This window comes from Lissotriton helveticus, chromosome 7, assembly GCF_964261635.1.
Source record: "Lissotriton helveticus chromosome 7, aLisHel1.1, whole genome shotgun sequence".
Classification (NCBI taxonomy): domain Eukaryota; kingdom Metazoa; phylum Chordata; class Amphibia; order Caudata; family Salamandridae; genus Lissotriton; species Lissotriton helveticus.
Window position 1 is genome coordinate 755,401,079 of NC_136068.1, and position 24,814 is coordinate 755,425,892.

Below are 24,814 nucleotides of genomic sequence, written 5' to 3' on the forward strand. Positions count from 1 at the left end.
GCGAGCCAAATGCAAGCCTGTCTGTGCCCGTCCGTGTCCCGATAGCGCCCGGCGCAGGAGATGCTGCCCATCGGTTTGGAGGTCATAGCGGTAAGAATATCTTAATGCTCAAATACAGCAGAGACAGCCTCATGAAGATTGGGAACCATAGTGAAAGTAATTTACCTATGAGGATACCTGCTGACTCTGAGCATTTGCTATGTGACACCTGTAACTGGGAGGCTGCTTGCAGTGGGACAGAGGGAAGGGTTGTTGTTGGAAATAACTGCACCCCTATATCACAAGCTCCCCTGACGGATCTGAGTGTGGAAAAGCTTAAGGCTATCCTTATTAATGCTAGATCTATAAAGAAGCATGAATCCCAAATGTATGACTCACTCTTAGAAGCCAAGCCGGATATTCTGTTCATTAACGAGACCTGGCTACATGAGGGATCTAACCCCACTTTAGCAAATGCTATACCCCCAGAATATAGGATAATTAGAAAAGATAGATTGGGCAATAGAGGAGGAGGTGTAGCAATTATATTTAAGAACACCCTCCCATGTTCATCTATACCTATTATTGGCCTAGAAGGAGCAGATGGGTTAGGCTTTCTTTTATCAGTCTCTGCCCACCAGTCAGTGGCTGGGGTAATTATTGACAGACCTCCGGGGCCGTCGGCCATTTTTTGGCCATGCCATAGAAGCTATTGCCACGATATTCAGCCAATGTTTGGTACTTGGAGACTTTAACCTCCATTTTGACCGAAAGGAAGACCCTGAATCTAAGAAGTTATATGAATTCTTGGATATCTTTAGTATGACGCCGTATGTAATATCTCCCACCCATGAAAAAAGTCATATTCTAGACCGATCTTTTCCACAAACCATATTGTTCTTGATGACCCTCTCCCTATCATATGGTCCGACCATTTCATGTTAACATTTTGGATGGAGAAAGATATGTTCAAGTTTCAATCTAGGGCGGGAGAAAAACAAAAGAATTTAGATCCTTTAAACTCATTACACCTGGCGCTTTGGCTGATATTCTAGACCGCCACCCTATCCTTGGAGAAGGGTCTCTTGAGGATGTAACATTTAATCTTGAAAATTGGCTGCAGAATTGGGCATTGCATCTTGCTCCTCCTAAGGTGCATAGGGCCTCTCGAGAAAATATTTCTGCTCCTTGGTTCACAGAAGCATTGAAGAAAAGCAAGAGTGCCTGCAAATGTCTGGAACGCCTATGGAGAAAAAATTTCGACTCTGAAAGTAAACAGATATATAAACTGGCACTTAAAGCACATTATCTCAAGGTACGTGATGAGAAAAAAAGGTACCTGACTACAAAAATTTTCTCAGCCAGATACAGTAGCAGGGAACTTTTTAAGATTGTAAAGGACTTTGCTTCTCCTAAAGCTACCCCAAATCCTTTTGTTCCTACTCTTGAATGGACCACTCAGATTGCTGACTTTTTCTATGACAAGGTTAAGGCAATTTAAGATATTTTTGATATGCCTGTTGTCCTGAATCAGAACAATGTGTTTTCCCTGAAGAAAGACCCCAGAGAAGAACTACTGCTGGAGTTTCCTTCGATGTCTATGGATACCTCCCTTACCATTATGAAGACACTAAAGACTGGGTCCCCTATGGATCCATGTCCAGCGAAGATAATAGTAGCTGTTGCTGAAGTATTAAATTCTGCTGTGAATAATGTCCTGAACGTTTCCTTGTCCAGTGGACAGGTTCCGGCTAGATGGAAACAGGGAAAAATCTTACCACTTCTGAAGAAACCTTCAGAGGACCCTACCGTAGCTAGTAATTATAGGCCTATTACATTGCTCCCTTTTTTTGCCAAGACTTTGGAGAAGCATGTAAATAAGGTTACTACGGATTTTATTGAGGCCACTAATGCTCTTCACCCGAGTCAATCGGGTTTCAGGGCTAACTATAGCACTGAAACCGCCTTACTTGGGGTTTCAGAAAGCATCAAAGACACCCTTGATCGAGGAGCTAAGGCAGTCTTAATACTGCTAGACCTCTCGGCGGCCTTTGATACCGCGCCCCACGGGCAACTCCTTCAGAGGCTTAAGGAATGCGGGTTCGTGGGCACGTCTTAAGGTGGTTTTCTTCCTTTTTAGAAGGCCATCAGCAGTCTGTCTGGGCACCACCTTTCTCAGCTGATATCCCTGTGTTGAATGTTGGAGTGCCTCAGGGCTCAGTTTTGAGCCCGTCTCTTTTTAATATTTATATGGCACCTCTTGCACTGTTAGCAGAGAACTTAGGGGCGAAGGTCCTTACCTACGCCAACGACTCAACTTCTGTTCACATATGAAAATGATGAGTCCTTTAATGAAAGCCAAATACATCTGTGTCTGAGCATCGTGTTTGATTGGTTCAGATTAAACCTGGAGAAGGAGTCTAACATATGTAATAATGGAGCAGGATATAAGAGGCAGGGTGGTCAATTCCCTGTACCTAAAAAAGACGATGGTAAAAGTAATTCAGTAGAAAATGGGAAGGAAATGGGAAACGCCGTCACCGACTTGGTAGCAGCAAATAAGAATAAAGAAACCTGTAGCCTGATGTTCTGGAACGTCGCAGGCCTAAGACAGAAAATGACCAATCCTTCTTGGGAAACTGTTATAGATAATCATGATGTTGTGGCCTTGCAGGAAACTTGGACCGTTGATCCCATACATATGAACGGTTATAAAACTTTCTGTTTGCCGGCAGTGGGAGGAGCTTATGGGGGACCTAAGGGTGGCTTAATTACGTTCCTCTCAAATTGTTTGTCATATGGGAGGGTACGTTTTTACTCTAAATGTAATTTTTATCATAAAATGGTAATTGACACTAGGAGGGGAGCTAGTCTCATTATCATAAATTTCTACAATAATATTCCAAGTAGTGCGATACAGGACATATTGAAAATGTTAAGTAATGATTTACAGTGTGAAATAGATAGCAAGGGGAAGGAAGTAATGATACTGTGGGGGGGGGGGGATTTTAACTGTCCACTATGTAAAAAGGGCAAAAAAGGCATTTGTGGTTTAATGTTAGAACAAGACATTAATCTGACACATTTTGATCATACTCTGCTTGGGGATCTGTTAAATGAGATATTATTTAACTATGATTTGGGATATGCAAATGAAGTGGCCCATCAACCAACACCATTTGCCCCGAACTTTATTGGTAGGGGGGCATCAACCACCATTGATTTTATTATCTGTTCAAATAGCTATGGCCTTAAATTAATTGGATACAAGATTTTGGATACACCAATGAGTGATCACCTCCCACAAATCCTTGAGATGGATACTCCATTTGTGACACGGCAAAAATATCTGTCCCCTACCCAAGAAGCCCAGGACGTGATGTTGGGTAGACAAAATGGGTATACACTCAAGTGGAGTAAGGTGGTCCCGGATGAATTCTTAGTTAAATTGGTGAATGCCTGCTCAGATAGCTTTAGAGTTTGCCTGGATGAAGATTCCATGAGCGAACATATAATAGAACACTTCTACATTATAGCTTCTACTATTAAGCAGAATCTAAGGGTGGAGTTAAGGAATGGGTCCAAAAATAACAAAAGATGGTTTAATACGGAATGTACCAAGGCCCTGACTGAGCTCAAACACGCGATACATCGGGTGCCCCGGGATCCCTCTTTAATAAGAGACTTAAGAAAATGTTATAACTTGGCACTGACCAATAGAAAGAACGCCATAAAGTAAATGGCCTGGGAAGAGTTATGCGCAACCTCGGAATCTAAAGATATATCTGCCTTTTGGAGGGTGGTAAATGCCCCCCTCCTTTGTGATAATACCAAAGCACGCATTGAAATTGCGATAAATGAAGATGAGTGGGTTGCACATTTTTCTACTCTTTATAGGTCTTTAAAAAAACACCCAAAAAAGGATCAAACAGTGTGTATGAGAAAGGGGATGATGTACAAAATTTGGCGGTAACTCTCCCCGAAGTTTTAAGGAGTATAAAAGCCACAAAGGGTGGAAAGGCTGCAGGTCCAGATGGGATCCCAGCGGACCTGTATAAAGCAAACAGTGACATCGGGGGTCCCATTCTGGTGCAGCTTTTTAATGCAGCCTTATCAAGGGGTTTGAGTCCGTCATGGTATACATCGATCATTGTCCCTATTTACAAGAAGGGAGATAGACAAAACTGTGCATGTTAAAAACTGTGCATGTTATAGGCCAATATCCCTACTTGACTCATCGATAAAGATCCTTGGTAGAGTTATTTTAGAAAAATTACAATATTGGGCTGAGGACAACGGGGTAATAAGTGATCTTCAATTTGGATTCCAAAAGGGTATAGGAACCATTGAACAGGGCTTAAACGTATTTATCGTTCAGCAGAAATACATAACGATAAAAAGGGAGCGTTTATACTTTACGTTTGTCGACCTTACATCGGCCTTTGATTGTGTATCCCACAATAAACTATGGGATTTGCTGCCAAGGCTGGGGGTGGAAGAACCGATTATTCGGTTTCTGAGGGAGTTGTACTCGGGGGCTACTGCTACTGTTCGCTATGGAAAAGGAGGGGAATGTAGTAGATCATTTGGAATAGGGTGTGGTGTACGCCAGGGGTGCGTCCTGGCACCTTTCTTATTCTTGATCTACATAAATGGTCTAGCGGCTCGTCTCCTGCAAGAGTGCAGGGATATGCCCATGGTGGGTAGAAGATCTATCCCTGCGCTCTTGTATGCAGACAATGCTGTTTTAATGGCCCGCTCCCCGATGGCCCTGCAAAAACTCTTAACTTCCTTTAATAACTTTATGCTCAGCCTGGATTTAATTATTAATTCCAGCAAAAACCTTCTATATGAATTGTGGACCACGAACGAATAAACAAATGAAAACGATGTTTATAAATAATGCTCCCTTAGAAAATACGTCTACTTTTCCTTATTTAGGCATCCTGGTTCATGAGAGTGGTTCCTGGGCAAGTGCAATAAAAGCAAGAACTCTTTTGTTCTCAAAGACAATAATGGCCTTAAAGAGTTTCATTAAAAAACTGGGAAAGAAACCAATAAGGGAAAATTTAACTATTTATAACGCAACGTGTCTATCTGTGGCTTTGCATGGATCAGGATTGTGGGGGTACTCCAACATCAAATCGATTCAATTAGTGGAGAACAAGTTTATGCGGCATATTTTGTTCATACCGGAAAGCATTGCAAACTCTATCTGCCACGTGGAGTTGGGGCAGCCATATATCTCTGATATAATTAGAACACAGCCCATCCTCCTGTGGCACAGAGTATGGACTATAAACGAGTGTGTTGTAAACCGTGCCTTACTCCAGGATGCGTTAAAACTTGATCATGTGAGTGATTTTAAGTGGTTAAATTATGTAAAGACCTTCCTGACAGAAATTGATTGTTTACAATATTATGAGGACCCACTGACAATGGTACACATATCGAGAAAATCATTGAAAAAAATGTGTATGGAATACCTAAGGGAAAAAAGACTGTCAGAAGAAATAAAGAAAAAGACGGTCTGTGCACACCAGCTGATTTTAACTGGAGACAAATTACAGCAATACTTAAGCCTCCCTATGTCGAACCGTGATAGATTCCTTTTAACATGTTTTAGACTTAATATACTTTTTAGGTTATTGACGTTCCCAGAAATGAACTCTTGGTCAAATGAATTATGTATGTGCCCATGTGATGAATTGTCTCTGCAATCGGATATCCATGTTTTATTTTTTTGTAAATTTTATACTTTGCCTCGTAGAAAATTTATTGTCCCTGCACTTAAAGATATGAACTTAAATAGATGCCGCCCAGCATTTTTAGAATTACAAAGAATGGACACTGTTTTTATTGTTGCATCTTTATCAGAATTTTTTTAACATGTTTTTAAATTGCGAAAATCGTTATGTTTGGATGATTTTTAAATGTATTCAGTAAAAATTGCTTCCTTTGCCTCTGATGAAATTTGCTGTAATATTCACTGTAAATGAATTCTTATCTTGTCGCTTTTATGGTTACTGCTTTTTTTTAACCGAATAAAGTACTTTTTGACTTTGACTAAATTTATTTTCTTCGGGCATACTCCGGATGATGAATGGCGGAAATGGTGGCCCCAGGATCAACCGGCTCCTGCAAATCCTGTTACTACTCTAAAAAATCTCGGAGTGATGCTGGACTCAGATCTTTCTATGAAGACACAGGTGCAATCAGTGGCTGGCATGTGTTTTAGGACGTTAAAAATGATGAGGAATTTCCTCTCACTTTTGCCATTGTCCCACAGGAAGACAGTGGTCCAAGCCTTGATAATGTCAAGGCTGGACTATGCCAATGTGCTCCATTTAGGTATCCCTAAGTATCTACTGAGCTGTCTTCAGGTTGTTCAGAATTCAGCTGCAAGAGCAATTTCCATGGTTGGGCCCAGAACACACATGACGAGTCATCTGAAAGCACTTCACTGGTTATCAGTAAAGAACAGAGTTGCTTTTACATCTCTAGTGTTGGCCTTTAAGGCTCTTCATAACAGCGGGGCTCAGTATATTAGAAAAAGAATTCTGCCCTATACTCCAGCCAGAACTTTGAGGTCATTGACCCAACGTCTGTTGATGGTGCCTAAATTCTGTCTGACCAGGAAGGGCGGACACTCCTTCCAGGTGGTAGTTAGCAGTCTATGGAACGCACTCCCTTTGTCTCTGAGACAAGAATCAGAGCTTTTAAGCTTCAGACGCCAACTCAAGACCTGGCTGTTTCATCAATAATGAAATAAGTGCATGATCGGGAGTAAATTGGGTCTCTCTTTTCAGGGTCTTTTGGTTTCTTTTCCCAGCGCCGGGACACTCCACGGAGTAGCTGCGCGCGTGTACAAGTACCCCATAACATTAACATTAATATTAACAGATAAGGGAAACAGAGTCCTTCTCAACAACTTAAGACTCTGCATTGGCACTTACATGAAGCTACAAAAATCTCCCAATAAACACAAGGGTTCTTCACACCAGGGGACCACGCTGGGAGCTGCGCACCCCTTGAGTTCACACCTGGGGGCCGCACTGGGAGCCAATCACCCCTCGCGTTCACACAAGGAGGACACACTGAGCGCCGTGCCTCCATATTTTTTTTTTTAAAACCCTGCTCCTACCAGTAATTTATATTCGTCCCGGGGACCCCTTCCCCTGGGGCCTAGCCACTTCCACGCCCCAATGCCCCCACGGTCTCGCCGGCTCCCCACGTCCTGCAGAAGCCGGCATTGCTTTTCCATATGGGGAGCTGCTGACATGCAGCTCCTGTTGTGGAAACACAATCTGCTTTCGATTTTGGAATTGAGAGCAGGTTTCCCTGCTCTCTCTTCCAAAATCCAAACCAGAGTTTGCTACGGTAGGGCGGGAGATGTGCTCCCTCCCTACCATAGCAAACAGCAGTGTCTCGGGGGTGAGAACCCGGGGACACTGCAGGAGCCGGCCCTGGGGGTTGGCGGTCCCCAGGGCCATCAAAGGCTCCAGGAGGGGGGCTGTACAGCCCCCACCCAACTTTTCCAAAGCCCCTGGGAGGTGGTGGTCCCCGGGGCATGTGGGGGGGCTCGAGCCCCCCACATAAGTATTTTTAATTTAAAAAACAGAGCCCCGGCAGGTGGTGGTCCCCGGGGCTGCACGGGCACCCGCAGGCCCTGCTTTAAATTTCCAAAATCCCCCCAGGACCTGGCCCACCCTGGGGATTAAAAGTAACGAAGCGAGGAAGCCCTTGGTTCGTTTAAAAAAAAAAATGTCCGGATCTGTGCCCAGCGGGCATTACGCTGTTTTAAAAAAAGAAATTGTTTTTATTGGCCCTGGGGGTCCTTGTGGCATAATTAATGCTAATCATACGAATGCAGGCCCAAACCTTGTGATTACTTGGGGCGCCCCAGTATGTCAGACAGACTCATTGAAGTAAATGGTAGCTGTGGTGGGTTAGACTAGCATTTCTGGATTCTCAAAAGGGCATTAACCTAATAAAGAGTTGGTGTCCCACTTGCAACTAATTCAGGGTTTTCTAATCGGCGGCCCTCGCCCACTTGTGTATACCACACTGTTTTAATTTTCTTTCTTGTTTGATCCGGGGAGGGAGGGGTTAAACGTATGTTTCACGTTTGGGGATTGTCTCAAATGAACACGTTACGGTGGAGTGGGAGGGGGGGCGGGGTATTAATATGGAAAAATAACCGACGGCAGACCTAGAAGTATATGTATACAGGATACCATGCAACTTAAAACCCGATCAGCACATAGATATTGCAACCAAGACAGTGCATGCCTAGCAACTTGACACATTTCCGAACACTGTCGTTCATGACCTGGAATGTTGACGGACTCCAAAACCAGCAGAAAATACACAAAGTTTTTGCTTATTTAGACAGACACTAGATAGATGTTGCCTGCATACAGGAAACCCATTTGACAGACCTCAGGGAGGGTAGAATAGGCACTAGATGGGAGGTATACAAGATGGCGTCCTCATACTCCTCGTATGCTAGAGGAGTCATGTTACTGGTCAAACAAAATACCCCATTTACAATTATTAAGGCTCTAAAGGACGACCAAGGGCGATATGTTATCATACAAGACAATTTCGGGGGCACAGTCATAATGATCATCACCACATATGGTCCAAATACTGAAGAGCCATTATTTGGGGTGGAGATTTTAATACATGCCTTGACCCAGCCCTAGAAAGATCAACCGGTAACGAGAGATACGGTAAGCAGGGTTCTCAGGGACGGACTGGCAGAATGGGCAATTGTAGACATGTGGAGACTGAGACACCCTGGCCGCAGTGAGGGAACTTGCATGTCATTAACACATCACACATGGTCCAGGCTCGACTACTGGCTGGTGACACAGGACGTGTGCACATGGACAACTGGGGTTGAACACCTACCCAAAACATAATCGGATCACGCCCCGGTACGGCTCATACTGGCCATCCCTACACATTCACCGCAACAATTCACATGGAGGATGCAACAACATACACTCTTGGATCAGGTATTCTGCAGCGAACTGCCCCAGGCGATAGTACACTATTTTGACCATAACTCTGGATCTGTTAGTAGCGCAGGGACACTGTTGGAGGCCTTCAAAGCCACTGTCAGGGGTCACTGCATAAGTAAACATGTGGGTATACTTGGGACATACAACAACAACTATCAATTGTAGAGAGGGATATTATGACGCAAAACAACACAATATTAGCGGAAATCAGACAAAAGACAGATACGTATTATGAATTTGCAGAGGATAGGCTAAAATATATATCGCGTAGGTACACAGCACGCAATTACGGGGAAGGGGGACGACTCGGCCGCGCGCTATCACATAAAATAAAACCTGCCCACACAACAACGTACATTACGCAGATAATGATTGCACACCATCAACCACTATATAGTACTCCTGCCATACTCGACTGTTTTACAGACTATTACACTAAATTATATACTACTCAAGCGACAATCTCTGCACCGGACATACATGAGTACTTGGACGACATAGGGCTAGCGTAGTTATCGGACAAACACAGAGAGTACTTTTGCCATCATATCATGAAAGATGAAATTATAGACGAGATAAACTCTCTCCCCAATAATAAAGCACCTGGTCTAGATGGCCTCCAGGAGAAGAATTTCGTGACCTACTGATTCCACACTTGGCCGAAATGTTTGAAGAGGCCTATGAAGGGGTAAACTTCCGACAACACTACGCGAAGCACTCCTGATTGCACTTCCTAAACCAGATAAAGATTTAACTCAGTGTGACTCCTATCGCCTGCTATCCCTAATAAACATAGATGCCAAGATATTAGCCAAAATTATAGCAACACGCATAGAGCCACTACTGTGTAACCAGGTATTACCGGACCAAGCGGGCTTTATGCCAACACGATCTACCAGCCAAAATATACGCACAATATTTGCTCTATACCATCAATTAGATCCCGATATCCCTGCGGCCGAGGCCCTATTGGACGCGGCAAAAGCTTTCGATTCAATAGAATGGGTATTCATGTTCACGGTCCTGCGTAGGATGGGCTTTCCTGAGTCGTTTCTGCAATGGATGGCACTACTATACACTGAACCTCGTGCTCGAGTCAGAATAAACCGGAACACATCAGACCCTATTGACATAAGAAGAGGAACGATACAGGACTGTCCTCTTTCACCAATGCTTTTTGCCTTATGCTTAGAACCTTTAGCATGCAATATCTGTCAAAAACACTCTTAGTCAGCTCTACAGTTCACTCTACATCCTATCAGCATATCATTATATTCAGATGATATGGTCCTATATAAACGCCACCCCAACACTAACCTGAATCCCCTCATAAGGGAAAATATTTGTTTTGAACCTTACTCAGGACTCCGAATAAACTGGGACAAATCAATAGTCATACCTCTCACACCGGCCACAACACAACCTACACTGGACTATCCCTTGAAATGGCAAACAGACCCGGTTAAATATCCTGGCATATGGATACACCGCAATCCAAACACAGTCATCAGAGAAAACTACGGCAGATCCCCATGTCTTGAATGAATGATGGCAGGACCGTCACTAATGGGCACAAAAACGAGTCAATGACCCTGGAAATGTTTTCTAAAGCACTACCAATGGCTGAAATAATTGGATGATTCAGATCTTTATGTACCTTCGGTATTAGGTAAAAAGCTAGAGTAACCGGGTTCTTAATTTCCAGGTATCGAAATTCATCATGCGTTAGTAGATTCTGTTCAAACCACTCTTGTAGATGCCTATTGTATGCATCGTGGCTAGCTATCATCACTTGGGAGGGAACTCTCACATAGTTATTTTTGTTGTTAAGCTGCTTGTAGGCTTCATCTAGATATTTCTGTCTACCCCACAAGACTATGTTCCCACCCGTATCCACATTCTGAACAATACATTCACTATTAGATAACAATTTCTTAATAAGATTCAAACACTCATCGTGTTGCTGTGACCATTTTTTATATTTCAGTCCAGTGCATTTTTCTAGATTTTTTAAATCATTAACTACCAGTTCATTGAAGACATCCACAGAGTCTCTCATCGCAACAGGGGTAAATCTAGACCGGGGTCTGAAGCTGGTCGGTTCGCTATCCCCAATTTTAATGCCTTGTTCTGTTGCAGCCTCTTCAGGATGTTGCAGACTGGCTTGTAATGTCATGGTTGCAGTGCTCTCTTGACTAGTACCCAGTTGATCCAATTCCATTATCAGATCCATATAATTGACCTGTAGGTTTCTCAGATCTTCTTGAACCACAGTTCCTCTTTGTGAAATCGGTACTCTATATTTGCCTGGATCTAGTGCAAAATGTTTTTTTAGTTTTAACATCCTGGTGTATTTGAAGGTGTCAATCCTAGTGGAGACATAATTGAACTCTGCAGGAAGACAGAATTACAATCCTAATTGTAATATTTTTTCTTCTTTTTTAGATAGAGGAATAGACGTCAAGTTGATAACTGCTGTTTGATTAGCGGCACATTTTTCATTTATTTCTTCTTGTTTTTTCCATCTCTGGCACCGTTGTTTTGCACCTTTGCGCCTCTTTTTCCTTTGCCTCTTCCCCTTCCTTGCCCTGCGTAATTCGTTATGGTTCTTGGGTGGAGGTTGAACCTCCTTTCCTCTTGTAAAAAACCGAACTCGTCTAGGACTGAGGGTACTTGATTACTTAAGAGGCTATTGGAACCTTCATCCGCTGATGTTTCAACCTCGGAACTTTGTAAGCTACTGAGGCCCGATTGCACCTCTCCTATTTTTGTAGCGCCAGGATTCATCTTTTGCCTGCGTACATTTGCAAATTTCTTGGCGAATGTGTAGATCTGTCCTCTTTCATAGTCACCTTTAATTCTTAAAAAAATTTCTGCCTTGCGTTCCTTGATTGAAGTTTCTAGTTTCCGCAGTCGTTCCGTCATGTCTTGCATGAATTTTGTTATCAGCTCTTGGTCTACCTCTTTATTTAACATTTCAATTATCTGCCCGTATTTTCTGCATTATTTTAGTCTGATCAATGTCTGTGTATTTGATCAGGATAGCAAGCATTCTGCGCGAGGATTCTTGGTTGTTATCTGCCCACTTGTGCAGCATGTTGGGGTTGGGGTCTTCGTAAGTTGTAGCGACTAGGATTCTTAAGCCTCTCGGGATATGCTTCACCTCTAGGTATCTTTGCAGAGAGTTAGCCTCCCACCATTTTGAGAGCTCGCTGCGTTTCAACTTCTCAAACCATTTCAATCTCACCATCACATCTGACGTTTTATCGTTGTGCAAAGCGTTCCCTTCACCTGTGCTTCTCTTGGTAATTTTTTTGTATCATCAAAGATAGAAAGGGCTGCTTCCTCTCTCTCCTTCATTTCCTTTGCCAACATCTTAAATCCACATTACCTCCTCGTCCTGTCTTCCTCGCCACAGTTATTACCCATGAGCCTCCGGCTCCACACAGAACTCCAAGCATAAAAAAACAGCGCTCTAGTCTCCCTCTCCCTCCTCCAAGATGGCCCCCAGTGGCTCCAGCCAATCCCATAAAGGGATACAGAAAGACCAACACGACCTGTTCTTTTTTTCTGCACTACTCCGAGTGCTGTGTTCCCTGCTGGTCAGGTGAGTGGGGGCTGGGGTACTGCTGGAGCAGCCCCGCTTGTCCTCTGGTATTGGGAAGGGGGATGTTATTGTATTGCCATTCCTTGGTGGTTTGACTGTGTTGTTTTGTTTAATGTTTTTTTCTCCCCCTTCTTTTGCCGTTGTGCTCCGGTCCTGCTCTAGCGGACTTGGGGGTGTTTCTGTGGACTGGGCGCCTTGTGCCTCGCTACTTGTGAATGCGCCTTGGGTCCTGCTGTGCGGGGTCTTACTGGCCGTGTTCTGTCTCCCGGTCGAGCATCCTGCTGTGCGGGTGTGTGCGCAGCCGGGTACGTTTTCCTTGGGGGGCCGGGGACTCCCGTGGACTCGTGGTGCGTCCTGCTATGCGGTTGTGTGCGTGGTCGCTTGCGGGTGCCTGTGGGGGCCGGGGGATCCCGGTGACTCGCACTTGCCTTCTGCTGACTATGATTCAGGGGCTGCGGGAGGTGAGACATGCTTCTCGTGCTGTTTTCCCTGTGCACGTTGGGTCCGGGCATTCTCACCGGGATGCGCGCAAGACTTCCCTTGCTTTTCTGTACTATTGGGGGCGTGCAGTGGGTGTTTTCCATTGGTTGCTTGGCTACCTCGGATATATATTTTTTTTTTGATCAGGTGTTTTCTGTGGATTGCCTGTGTTTGTCACTCATGTTTGGCTCTTATGGAGGGTGGTTCTTCGGATTTGGCTGCTCCTGATTCCTTGGAGGCTTCTGGCTCTGGGGTAACGATTCCTTCTGTGGGAATATTGCTGTGCGTGATAGCTTATGCTATGGCTGCTGCCTTACGGGATATGGGGCAGGTTCCTCCTGCTAAATGGCCTAGGGCTGATGTCGCTCCCGCTGCTGACTCTTTTTTTTTTTTTTTTTTATATTTTTGGTAATCCTCATATACCATTCTTGGAAGTCTTGATGGGAAACTGGTAACCTTCGCGCTGTTTGGTCGTCCTGATCCGGCCGTTGTTGTTATGCTTGACCAGAAGCGGGATAGGTGAACCTGATCCCTCAAGTAGCCACTGCTTTCCCATCCATACTCCGTTTCGCAGTTTTACTGGTGCCCCGTGCTACTTTGGAGTCAAGGGAACCAGCAAGGCTCCAGATAAATCATTGGAAGACCAATCAACCGTGTTGCCATGCCTCGAGGGCCGCCCAAACTTTAACCAAACTTGTAGGATCGCATGCCAAATCGGACTTACTGGTAAGGATGATTTGTCGTAAGCAGCATGGGAAGATGGGGGGGGCTGTGTCCATCCAGGCTGTACATATTTCTCGCCTTGCAAGAAGGATGACATAAAAGACAAGTTTTGTAGAGGGGTCATTGATGTTATAGCCCATACTTAGCCCCGTCAGGATGGTAGTTATAGTTATTGCAATAGGGACACCTAGAACCTCTCCCAGGAAGTCGGTGATTTTCTCCCAGTAGCCTTTCAATTCGGGACAGTCAGCAAACATGTGAACATCGTCAGCTTCAGGATGGCTACATCTCGGGCAACAATGCTCTAGCTTGGTGATCTTCGCTAATTTCTTTGGAGTTATATAAACCCGATACATAGTATACAGGTGATTTCTTTTTAACGTCGCGGGTTCGACTACTGAATGTAGGATAGCAAAGGAGTCGAGCCACCAGTCTCTAAGGTTGATAATGTCCGTGGTTAACTTATTCATCCAGAGTTTTTTCAGTTCGGGTTCAGTTACATCATCCTCCTCGAGCAACGATGTATACCAGTATGCAATTTGACTCTTCCACCTTCCTCTTCTAGTTACTGCGTCAAATTTTGGGTTTGGGGTTTTATTGCCCTCCCTTCTGGTTGACCACCAACCAGACAGCTGGTAGTATTTGAACCTGGTGAGTGATCCCTCTGTCAAGTTAGAAAGAGCGTCCCATGTCAGGAGCTGGGTTCCTTCCTGTAGGTCCCCCCAGTGTTCCAGTCCTGCTACCTTCAATGGTCGAGACAGTTGGTCGTCAAGACAAGCTGGTGTCCCAGGGGAATCCCATATCGGGGCCTGTACTGCATAGTAGGGAATGTTAAGCCTCTTCCTGACAAATACCCAGTTTCTAACCGCAGTCCCCAGAATCTTAAGCCTGACCGTCTTGAAGAATTTTGGGTCCCCAAACTTAAACAAGAAAGAATCCTGTCCCTGGGGGATATCCTGCAGCAGTGCTAGAAATAGTACACCCATGGAAGTTTGGTCAATTTTGCCGGCCATTAGTCTGAAGTGTTTAAAGTGGAAGGCGTGGCAATAGATATATAAGTCAGGGAAGGCTAATCCTCCAGTCTTTAAACTTCTTCTAAGCTTTTTCCAAGTTATTCGTGGGGCTTTCGTGTTCCAGATAAAGGATCCCAATTTCCCTTGTAGCTTCTTAATAGTTATCAAGGGAAAGGATAAGGGTATTGAATTAAATAAAAAGGTGATCTTGGGGAGGATAATCATCTTGAGTAGGTTCACCCGCCCAAAGATATTTAATGAGAGAGATGACCAACGATGGAGTAGGGCTGTAGTATCTTTTATAACCCTATCCAGATTGATTTTTGGAATGTCCTCTATTTTTTTAACTAAGTGTACTCCCAGATATCTCATTTCTGTCCTACAACCTGCCGTAGCTACCCCCTGATTCCATTCCATGATCTCAGTTTTATCCTTATTGATTGTATACCCAGAGATCTCACCGAAACTTTCTGCTAGTTGTATTAATCCTGCTCCTGACTCTTAATCGGAGGAGGATGTAGACGTCAACGATCGTTTTGTGCAGGGTGCCGACCGGAAGGTGGTGCTGGGTCACATTCGCTGGAACTTGGTTTTTCCTGGCTCTGTTGTGCCTATGCAAGATGATTATTTGTCATTATCAGCGTCCTGAGCCTGATTCTTTGCCTCTGCATTCTTCTGTTTTGATAGTTTTAGAGTCGGAGTGGAAGGATGTGGACAAGGGCTCTGTTCCGCGTTTTTTGAATAACCGCTATCCTCTGCAGGACTTTGCTGTGGCAATCCCTTCCTCTGTTGAGGTTGATTCCTTGATGGCCGGTATGTCCTCTCATGGGATGATTGTTTGGGAGGATTCCTCTCCTACTGACCCTGTGAATCGTGAGGTGGATGGTACGGTGTAGCGCACTTTTGCAGCGGCTGCTTTCTCCATCCGGGCTGTGGCCTGTTCTTAATATGCCGTCCAGTCTTTCCTTATGGATTTTCAGTCTTTGGCTGTATTGTTGGACCAGGGGGTAGATGTCTCTTCTACTCTGGCGTTAATGGTACAACATGATTCTTCGGGGACGGCTGCTTTGGCTGCTGGGTCTTCTTTCGCTGCGTGCAGGCTGTTGTGGCTCCGGTTGTGGTAGGTTGATGCTGCACTCATGGGTCTGCTGATGTGCATCCATTTCTCTGGTGTGTGCCTGTTTGGCTCTCATTTGGGGAATTTGTTTCGGTAGACGGCGGAGGCCCGTTTGCTTCTGGCTCCTGAGCGTTCTGGCCGCTTCCGGGCTTTTGGTTCCCGAAGGTCTTTTGGTCCTTCGCGGAGGGTACGTGCTGGTCAGCCCTTTCATGGGATGGGGCAGGGCCGGGGTGCTTTTTCCTTTGCCAAGTCCCGGTTCTCCGGTGATTTTACCTACTCCGATCCCGCATTCCAAGTTCTGACTGGGTCGCTCCTGGAGTGTTTCCGGTTGGGGGTTGCCTCACTTGCTTCTTGGACTCTTGGTGCGAGTCTGGGTCAGATCAGTGGGTGCTGCAGGTGGTATCCAAAGGGGTTCATCTTGGATTTTCCCTGTCTCCCCCAGGCTGTTTCGGGTCTTCTCCGTGTCCCAGGGTCCCTCTTCTGCGGGTGGCTTTTTTGGAGGGTGTCGAGTCCCTTGTTCTGTGGAAAGACATGATTCCCGTACCCGACGATCTCTGAGGGTTTATTCAATCCTCTTCCTGGTGGCGTTGGGCAAGGGGGTTCTCGGTCATGTGAGGATTTGTTTGGGTATATGCTTTCGTTCCTCTTCGGAATGGTTTCCCTCCGGGCTTTCCTCCCTCTGATCTTTCTTGGGGATTTTTTGGACTCCTTTGTCTTACAGGTTGCTTCACTGCATGTGCCTGTTTGCCCGGATTCTCTGAGTTTTTCTCCGTTGCTGCATCCTGGGTCGTCACTCTCGGCTCCTGGTATTGCCTTTTGGCCTCTGCTCTTCGCCCATGGTATTTTTCGGGTTCTGGCTCCTCTTATTGGCCATTTCCGGGGGGGGGGACGTTAGTGTTTTTTTCCCTGTCTGGTCGTTACATTGTTCTACTTCTTCTCTTTCATAGGCGAGGTTGCATTTCCGGATGCTATGCCGTGTCCTGGAGCATCGCGATTTACTGGTGAATGTTCCGTGGTCATCCCTGGTTCCGATGCGGGTATTGACTTTCTTTGGGGCTCTGTTAGGGACTCAGTTGGGGTTGGTGTTCCTGCCCCCTGATCGGTTCTGTACCTGAGTCTGCTGTGCGGTCCCTGTTGTCGGGGCCTTCTCCTCAATCCTCATGTGTGCCTGTGATTGCGGGTTCTGGGTCTGATGTCTGCATCTTTGTGGACCGTGCCATGGGCTCGCCTTCACATATGTCTGTGGGTGTCCCGCACTTTTGTTGCATTTGGAACCCCTGTTCCCTGGATATGGCTGTTTTGTTCCCTGTGTCCCCCCGGGCGTTCGGGTGGTTCTGGTGTGATGGTTGGCCGAATGTCGTCGGTCAAGGTGCCGCCCGTTTCTGGTTGTTCCCTCGCGGCTTCTCACTGCCGATTCCGGCTTGCTGAGGTAGGGTACTTCTCTGGTGGTTTCTATGACTCGGGGTTTGGCCTCAGGCGGTGTTGTCTTGTTCTTCCGACTACGAGAGGCTGGGTCCTTCCTGTTGGGTCTGTTGACCTTTTCGGATCTCCGCAGGGTCACCGTGTGTAGGTCAGGTTGGACTCTCACGTTCCCTCAGTTGCCTCGGCCGTCGATTTGTTGTTGGGCGGTGTTGGGCCTGACGACCCTGTTTGGGCTTTTTCTGACTGGTCGGGAGTGCTTTGTGATGGATTGTCTGAACCGTGTGTTTCCATCCATGGGGTTTTTGTCCCTGCCACACTTGATGTTCAGATTGTTGCGGTGGTTGTTTGGGTCTCCGATTGTAGACCTCTTTGCTTCCCGGACCTCGGCTGCATTCCGCTGTTTTTACACGTTTATGCCTTGTCTGGATGTTTGGAGTGTGGTCGCTCTGTCGTTTCTTTGACTGAGGGGCCTGTTGTGTGCCTTCCTCCTGTTCCCCTGCTTCCGTAGGTATTGCGGGAGATCAAGTGGGAGCAGTTGTTTGTCCTTCTGGTTGCTCGGGGGTGGTGCCGTCGTCCTTGGTATCCCCTATTGCTGGAATTGGATGTATCTCCGGGCTGGATGTTACCGTTCGTGCCTTATCCTCTGTTGGGTCCTCTTCTGCCTCTGCCTGTGTTCCGGTCCCTGGGTCTGCGGGCCTGGCTCTTGTGAGGGGATCGCTGTTGCGTGCAGGTTGTTCTTTGCGGTTGCTGGCGTCATTCTGCAATCTCGGAGGCCTTATACTCTTCAGTCCTACGCTAAGCATTGGGATTACTTTGCCTCTTGATGTGTGTGTCACAGGCTGTCGTTGGCTTCTTTGGACCCTGCTCGGATTCTAGATTTTACTTGATGGTTTCCTTTTGAGCTTGGCCATTTCCGCTCTCAGAGCTCTATGGGCCGCCGTTCGGGCATTTCATGTCCTGTCTTTGGTAGGCTCTGCTTTTTTAGTCGCTTTCTTTGCCACGTCCAAGTCCTATCTTCTGTTCTCCTCCTTGGTACCTTCCTCTGGTGTGGCGTTCCTTGCAGTCGGCTCCTTTCGAGCCTTTGGAGTCGGTGGGCCTGGGGTTCTTGACACTCGAAGTGGTGTTTCTTGTGGCTATTGCATCTGCCAGGCGTGTTGGTGTGCTGGGTGCCTTCCTGCGGTCTGCTCCATTTTGGTAATTTTGTCTGATCGTGTGGTCTTGCACCCTCGTCCTACGTTTTTCCTAAAGTGGATTCTTATTTTCACCATTGTGCTGCAGTGGTTCTTCCGATTCTTTGTGCTGATCCTTCCTAGGCTGAGGATTGCCTTGTCCACCTGTTGAATGTGCGTCGTGCATTGTTGGTTTCTTTATCACGCACTTCTTCCTTTTGTACGGTTGACAATTTGTTTGTCAACTTTGGTTTGTCTCGTCAGGGCCTGAAGCCCTCCCTGTCCACTGTCAGTCGTTGGATTGAGGAGGCCATGCTGTTGGCTTATGGTTCTGTTTCTATTCTTCCCCCTCTGTCTGTTCGGGGTCGGTCCACCGGATCTGTTTCTGTTTCATGGGCCGCTTTTCAGCGGGTGTCCATGGTGGATGTTTGCCGGGCTGCCACTTGGTCGTCCCCGCTTACTTTCCAGTCCCGTTATCACCTTCGGATTGGGGGTGGGGGTTCTGTTTCCTTGCCTCTTCTGTACTGTCGGCAGGGATTTTTTGAGGTGTATGTTTCTGTGGAATATTGTACCTCTTGTGGTTAAAATTTGTTTCTCTACATGATTCTGTGGAGTGTTTTCCTTGCATGAAGCTGATTGCTTTGGTATCGGCTCATGGGTAATTACTGTGGCGAGGAAGACAGGACGAGGAGGTAATGCCCCGGTTACTTACCGGTAATCTTCATTACTCCGAGTCCATGTCTTCCTCGCCACAGTATAGTTTCCCTTCCCTCCCGGCCCTGTTGGTGGCTTCATGTCTGCGGCTTGGTTCTTCAGGTCGTGTTGGTCTTTCTGTATCCCTTTATGGGATTGGCTTGAGCCACTGGGGGCCATCTTGGAGGAGGGAGAGGGAGACTAGAGCGCTGTTTTTTTATGCTTGGAGTTCTGTGTGGAGCCGGAAGCTCATGGGTAATTACTGTGGCGAGGAAGACATGGACTCGGAGTAATGAAGATTACAGGTAAGTAACCGGGGCAAGGACCGCCAGCTGCTGTTTACTCCATGGACACAGGACTCTATGACAATCTGGCTTTCCAGCTTCTCTTCACACTCAATCAACGCTCCTCACCTGGGACACGGTGCTTCCGCGGGTCCTCCGACTCGTTTGGACTGCCGTTACCCACGCTGGATTGTTCATTGAGAACTTCACCAAATGCTCCTTGTGTGAAGGAGGGGGCGGCAGCAACCAAATTACTTCAATTTGCTTGCGTACAGCTGCCGCACTCACCTTCCAAACCCGGTCCGAATAATGAGAAGCAAAAGAAACGACGACACCGTGTCTTGACAATTCGCCAGCAGGATTTAATTAACGGCTGTGTTGGACGCGTTTCGCCTGAACCAGCAGGCTTGTTCACCAACTGTGTTTTTGTCAAAAAATCAAATTTTTTAAACAGTGCATGTGATACAGTCACGTGAGGACTACCACCATTGAGCCAGACAACAGACTTGTAGTTTTTTTTACATCTAATCCATAAATATAGAATGTAAATATTGACGCGAGGTAGAAACACATTATATCGTATACTAAAGTGCAAAATAGTTCAAATTCACATTTTACAACCTCTAATTGAGACATCATTAAATTGTGCATTAGCAAGTAGTAACATACAACTAAACGCACGCACTGCTGGATTTGCATTGGTATTGCACCCAAGTGGGCATACATCCCTTCGCTTCCTTACTTATGACGGTGGGGGAGGCCGGCTGGGACATACGCTGCCCTCCCCAGTATATCGCCTGCTGGCTTACCACTACATCTACTGTGGCCTTGCCGGGCCTGGACGTCTCTCCCTTCGCAGCCACAGATTTGTTGAAATTCCGTTCAGCAGTTCGGGCTGTTGCCGTATCTAAAGTTTCCTGAGGAAAATAATAAGGGGAAAACACGTTTTGGGATACCCTTTTTTCTCGGCCCCCGCTTGCCCAATCACCCCATCACTTTCAAGATAGGAGCTGACCAGAGCGCCCCACGAGTTTTGAAAATTTTGCGAAGATTTCCTATGGAAACTAGGTCCTAACTATCCGAGAAGATTCCCCAGTAGCTGTAGTTCTGCATGAAAAAAGAGGTCTTGCAAAAAATCATAATCTTCTTCCAGATTCTTATTATATCCCTGGCGGTCTTCAACTTAACTCGTTTGAAATAATTTGGATCATGAACCTTAGCCAAGAATTGGTTACAATCAGGTTCTAACATAAGCTGATGAAAAAATAGCGAGTTTTCGTTTTTAAGCAGGCTTCGGATCCGACCAAAAAAAGTTGCGAAAAAATATAGTCTAAAATCGGGGAAAGTTAAACCTCCTTTTTCAATTGGGAGTTTCAATAACTGAATTGATCTGCGAGCTTTTTTGTACCCCCAAATATAGCTACTACATATTCCATCAAGTTTAAAAAAAAAAAAGGTTGTTAAGGTGTAATGGAATTGACCTAAATAAATAATGAAATTTATGTACTATTTTCATTTTAATTAGATTGATGCGGTCAACAAAGCTGAGTGGTATCTTATGCGTTTGTACACATACCTTGGACAGGAATCAGTGGTTTATAATGTTTTGCCACTGATGAAAGGAACATTGGGACTCCTGAAACGCGTTTGGCATTTGGATTCTATTGATGCCTGTATCCTGTTTACAACCTGCTTGCAAGTTTTCAAATAAATAGTGGAACTATGTGAACTTCTGGTGGTTGAACTCCTTTGGGGCTAACCTGCATATGGTGGATATATATATATTCCAAACCACTTGGAATTTTAATACAGGACATTGGAGAAAAACACCGGCACCCACTTGGGATAACAATGAACTAAACTACTAAGACCAGCATGCTTCAGGGCAGGTGCCTTTGAGGCGGGACTTACTATCAGTATAAAGAACATGTCGGGTTTGTTTAAACTCACCTGTTTTACCCGTGAACAAGAGCAGAGAGTTGCTTGAAACGCGTTGGGTAATGGATAAAGGCGAAGAGACTTCATCACTGCCACGCTGTTGTTCGCCATTAAAAGGCAGTTAAACTTCTCAGCGTGTGGCGTCTCCTTAAGGGTAACCTGTTGTGTGTGATTTGAAGCGGCCCGCCCGGTCGCGGAGACGCTCTGCTGGTGATATCCGGATCGTGAGTTTGGTAACCACCAAGCTTAGATGAGCTGAGGAGGCCGTATGGTAGAACGAAATAATGGGACAGCATTGCCGTTTTGTTTCCCTTCCAAACCACTTGGAATTTTAATACAGGACATTGGAGAAAAACACGGGCACCCACTTGGGATAACAATGAACTAAACTACTAAGACCAGCATGCTTCAGGGCAGGTGCCTTTGAGGCGGGACTTACTATCAGTATAAAGAACATGCCGGGTTTGTTTAAAGTCACCTGTTTTACCCGTGAACAAGAGCAGAGAGTTGCTTGAATCGTGTTGGGTAATGGATAAAGGCGAAGAGACTTCATCACTGCCACGCTGTTGTTCGCCATTAAAAGGCAGTTAAACTTCTCAGCCTGTGGCGTCTCCTTAAGGGTAACCTGTTGTGTGTGATTTGAAGCGGCCCGCCCGGTCGCGGAGACGCTCTGCTGGTGATATCCGGATCGTGAGTTTGGTGACCACCAAGCTTAGATGAGCTGAGGAGGCCGTATGGTAGAATGAAATAATGGGACAGCGTTGCCGTTTTGTTTCCCTTCCAAACCACTTGGAATTTTAATACAGGACATTGGAGAAAAACACCGCCACCCACTTGGGATAACAATTAACTAAACTACTAAGACCAGCATGCTTCAGGGCAGGTGCCTTTGAGGGGGGACTTACTATCAGTATAAAGAACATGCTGGGTTTGTTTAAACTCACCTGTTTTACCCGTGAACAAGAGCAGAGAGTTGCTTGAAACGCGTTGGGTAATGGATAAAGGCGAAGAGACTTGTAACCTGTTGTGTGTGATATATATATATATATATATATATATATATATATATATATATATATATATATATATATATATAAGTAACTCGCCACCAAAGACAAGGCTCCTGCCTTAGTAGAAAATGACGAAAAGCAGACCCAGATTTCGTGCTTCAGAGTGCTTTATTTCTCAGCCAGCCAGCCGCCATAACGCGTTTCGCTTCCAACGATATATATATAGGTTAGGCTGGAGTTGGTTGTCCCTGTGAGGGAGAGGGTCTGTGTGCTCGGGCACAGCCTGCTCCCGAGATAATGATGTATTATACCCCAGGGGTGGAACCAGCATTGTGGAAGGCAGGCACAGCCCTATTCAAGGTTCAGGTGCACTCCTCCCTCCCATCTAGTTGCAGATCTCTCTATTCACCTCTGGGTGACTCAGCCTGTCTCCTGGAATTCCCAGCCCAGTCACTCACAAAACCAGACATAGTGATACACAACCTAGCAGAGGCAGGTTTGAATGGTTATACAAGCAAATATCTACTTTGTAAAAGTGGTATTTGCAAACACAGAATATTAAAATAAACTTTACTAAAAGATGTATTTTATTATTCTGAGTTCAGGCATACTAAACTCGAATTTCTACCATGTTCTCTGAGACAGTTAGGATTATAAAATGCAACCATTCTAACAGCCCTTTCTGGCCTATGGAGAACAGGTAGCCTTGCAATAGTGAAAAACGAAAATGACTGTAAGTCACTAGTAGGACATGCCACACACATCAGGGCTTGTCCTACCTTATACTTACAATGCACCCTGCCCTTGGGCCTACCATAGGGGTGACTGATATGAAGAAAAGGGAAGGTTTAGGGACTGGCAAGTGGGTGCACTTGCTCAGTCAGCATGACATTACCAGACTGCACGCAGGCTCTGCAGTGGCAGGCCTTAGACACTTTTACAAGGCTGCTTCTGTGGGTGGCACAACCAGTGGCACAGGCCCGCCAGCAGCATTTGGATTACACGCCCTGGCACACTCAGTGCACTAGACTAGGGTCTGACAAGTAAGCCAAAATAGCCAAACATGTAATCACAAATCCATACATCAGTTTACAATAGGGAGCACTTGCACTGTGGCTCCGGACAGCAGTGGCACAGTGCCCAAAGCATCTAACACCAGCAAAAACACATGAGGCACAGCAAAAATGGAAGGGAGACCCACGCCAATGGTGCCAGGTCTAACAAGTGTCCCCTCCAGCTGAAAAGTGGGGAGAACTATCGTAACTCCTGGGAGTTCTCTTCACTAAGGTAGAAAAATCTGGACAGACCATCAGAGTTGGCGTGTTCTGTACCAGGGAGGTGTTCCACCGTAAAGTCCATACCCTGTAGGGATATGGACCACCTCAACAGCTTTGGATTCTCACCCCTCATCTGCATCAACCATCTGAGGGGCCTGTGGTCTGTCTGAATGGTCTCAGCTTCTTCAGTGCCCAGACCACAGCAAATGCTTCACGCTCAATAGCACTCCACCTCTGTTCCCGTGGAAGTAACCTTCTACTGATAAAGGCTACAGGTTGATCTAGGCACTCCTCATTCATTTGTGACAGAACAGCCCCCACACCATGCTCTCAAGCGTCTGTTTGGACAATGAACTCTCTTGAGAAGTTGGGTGCCAGGAGCATGGGCACCGTGCACATGGCAGCTTTCAGGGCCTCAAAAGCTTATTGACAGGTGTCAGCCCAGATCACCTTCTTGACCTGCTTCCTGGAAGTCAGCTCTGTCAAAGGTGCAACAATGTTGGCATATCCGTTGACAAACCTCCTGTAATACCCTGTGAGACCTAGGAAGGCTCTCACCTCTGTCTGGGTTTTGGGTGGTTCACAAACTAGGATGGTTTCAATCTTGGGTTGTAGGGGCGCCACCTGGCCGCTCCCAACTTGGTGTCCCAAGTACACCACAGAACCCTGCCCGATCTGGCACTTACTCGCCTTGATCGTGAGGCCTGCTTTCTGCAGCGCCATCAACACTTCCCAGATGTGGTGCAGATGTTCCTCCCAACTGGCACTGAACACTGCGATGTCATCCAGGTAGGCGGCACTGAACTCTTCCAGTCCAACCAACACCTGGTTGACCAATCTCTGAAAGGTGGCAGGGGCATTCTTCATCCCAAAAGGCATAACACAGAACTGAAAATGCCCATCTGGTGTGGAGAATGCTGACCTATCCTTGGCCCCATCAGTCAAGGAGATCTGCCATTAAGTCAAACGTGCTGCGGTACAGTGCAGCCTTTAGCCGATCAATGAGCTCATCAGCTCTGGGGATGGGGTGCGCGTCCGTCTTCGTGACTGAATTGAGCCCTCTGTAGTCCACA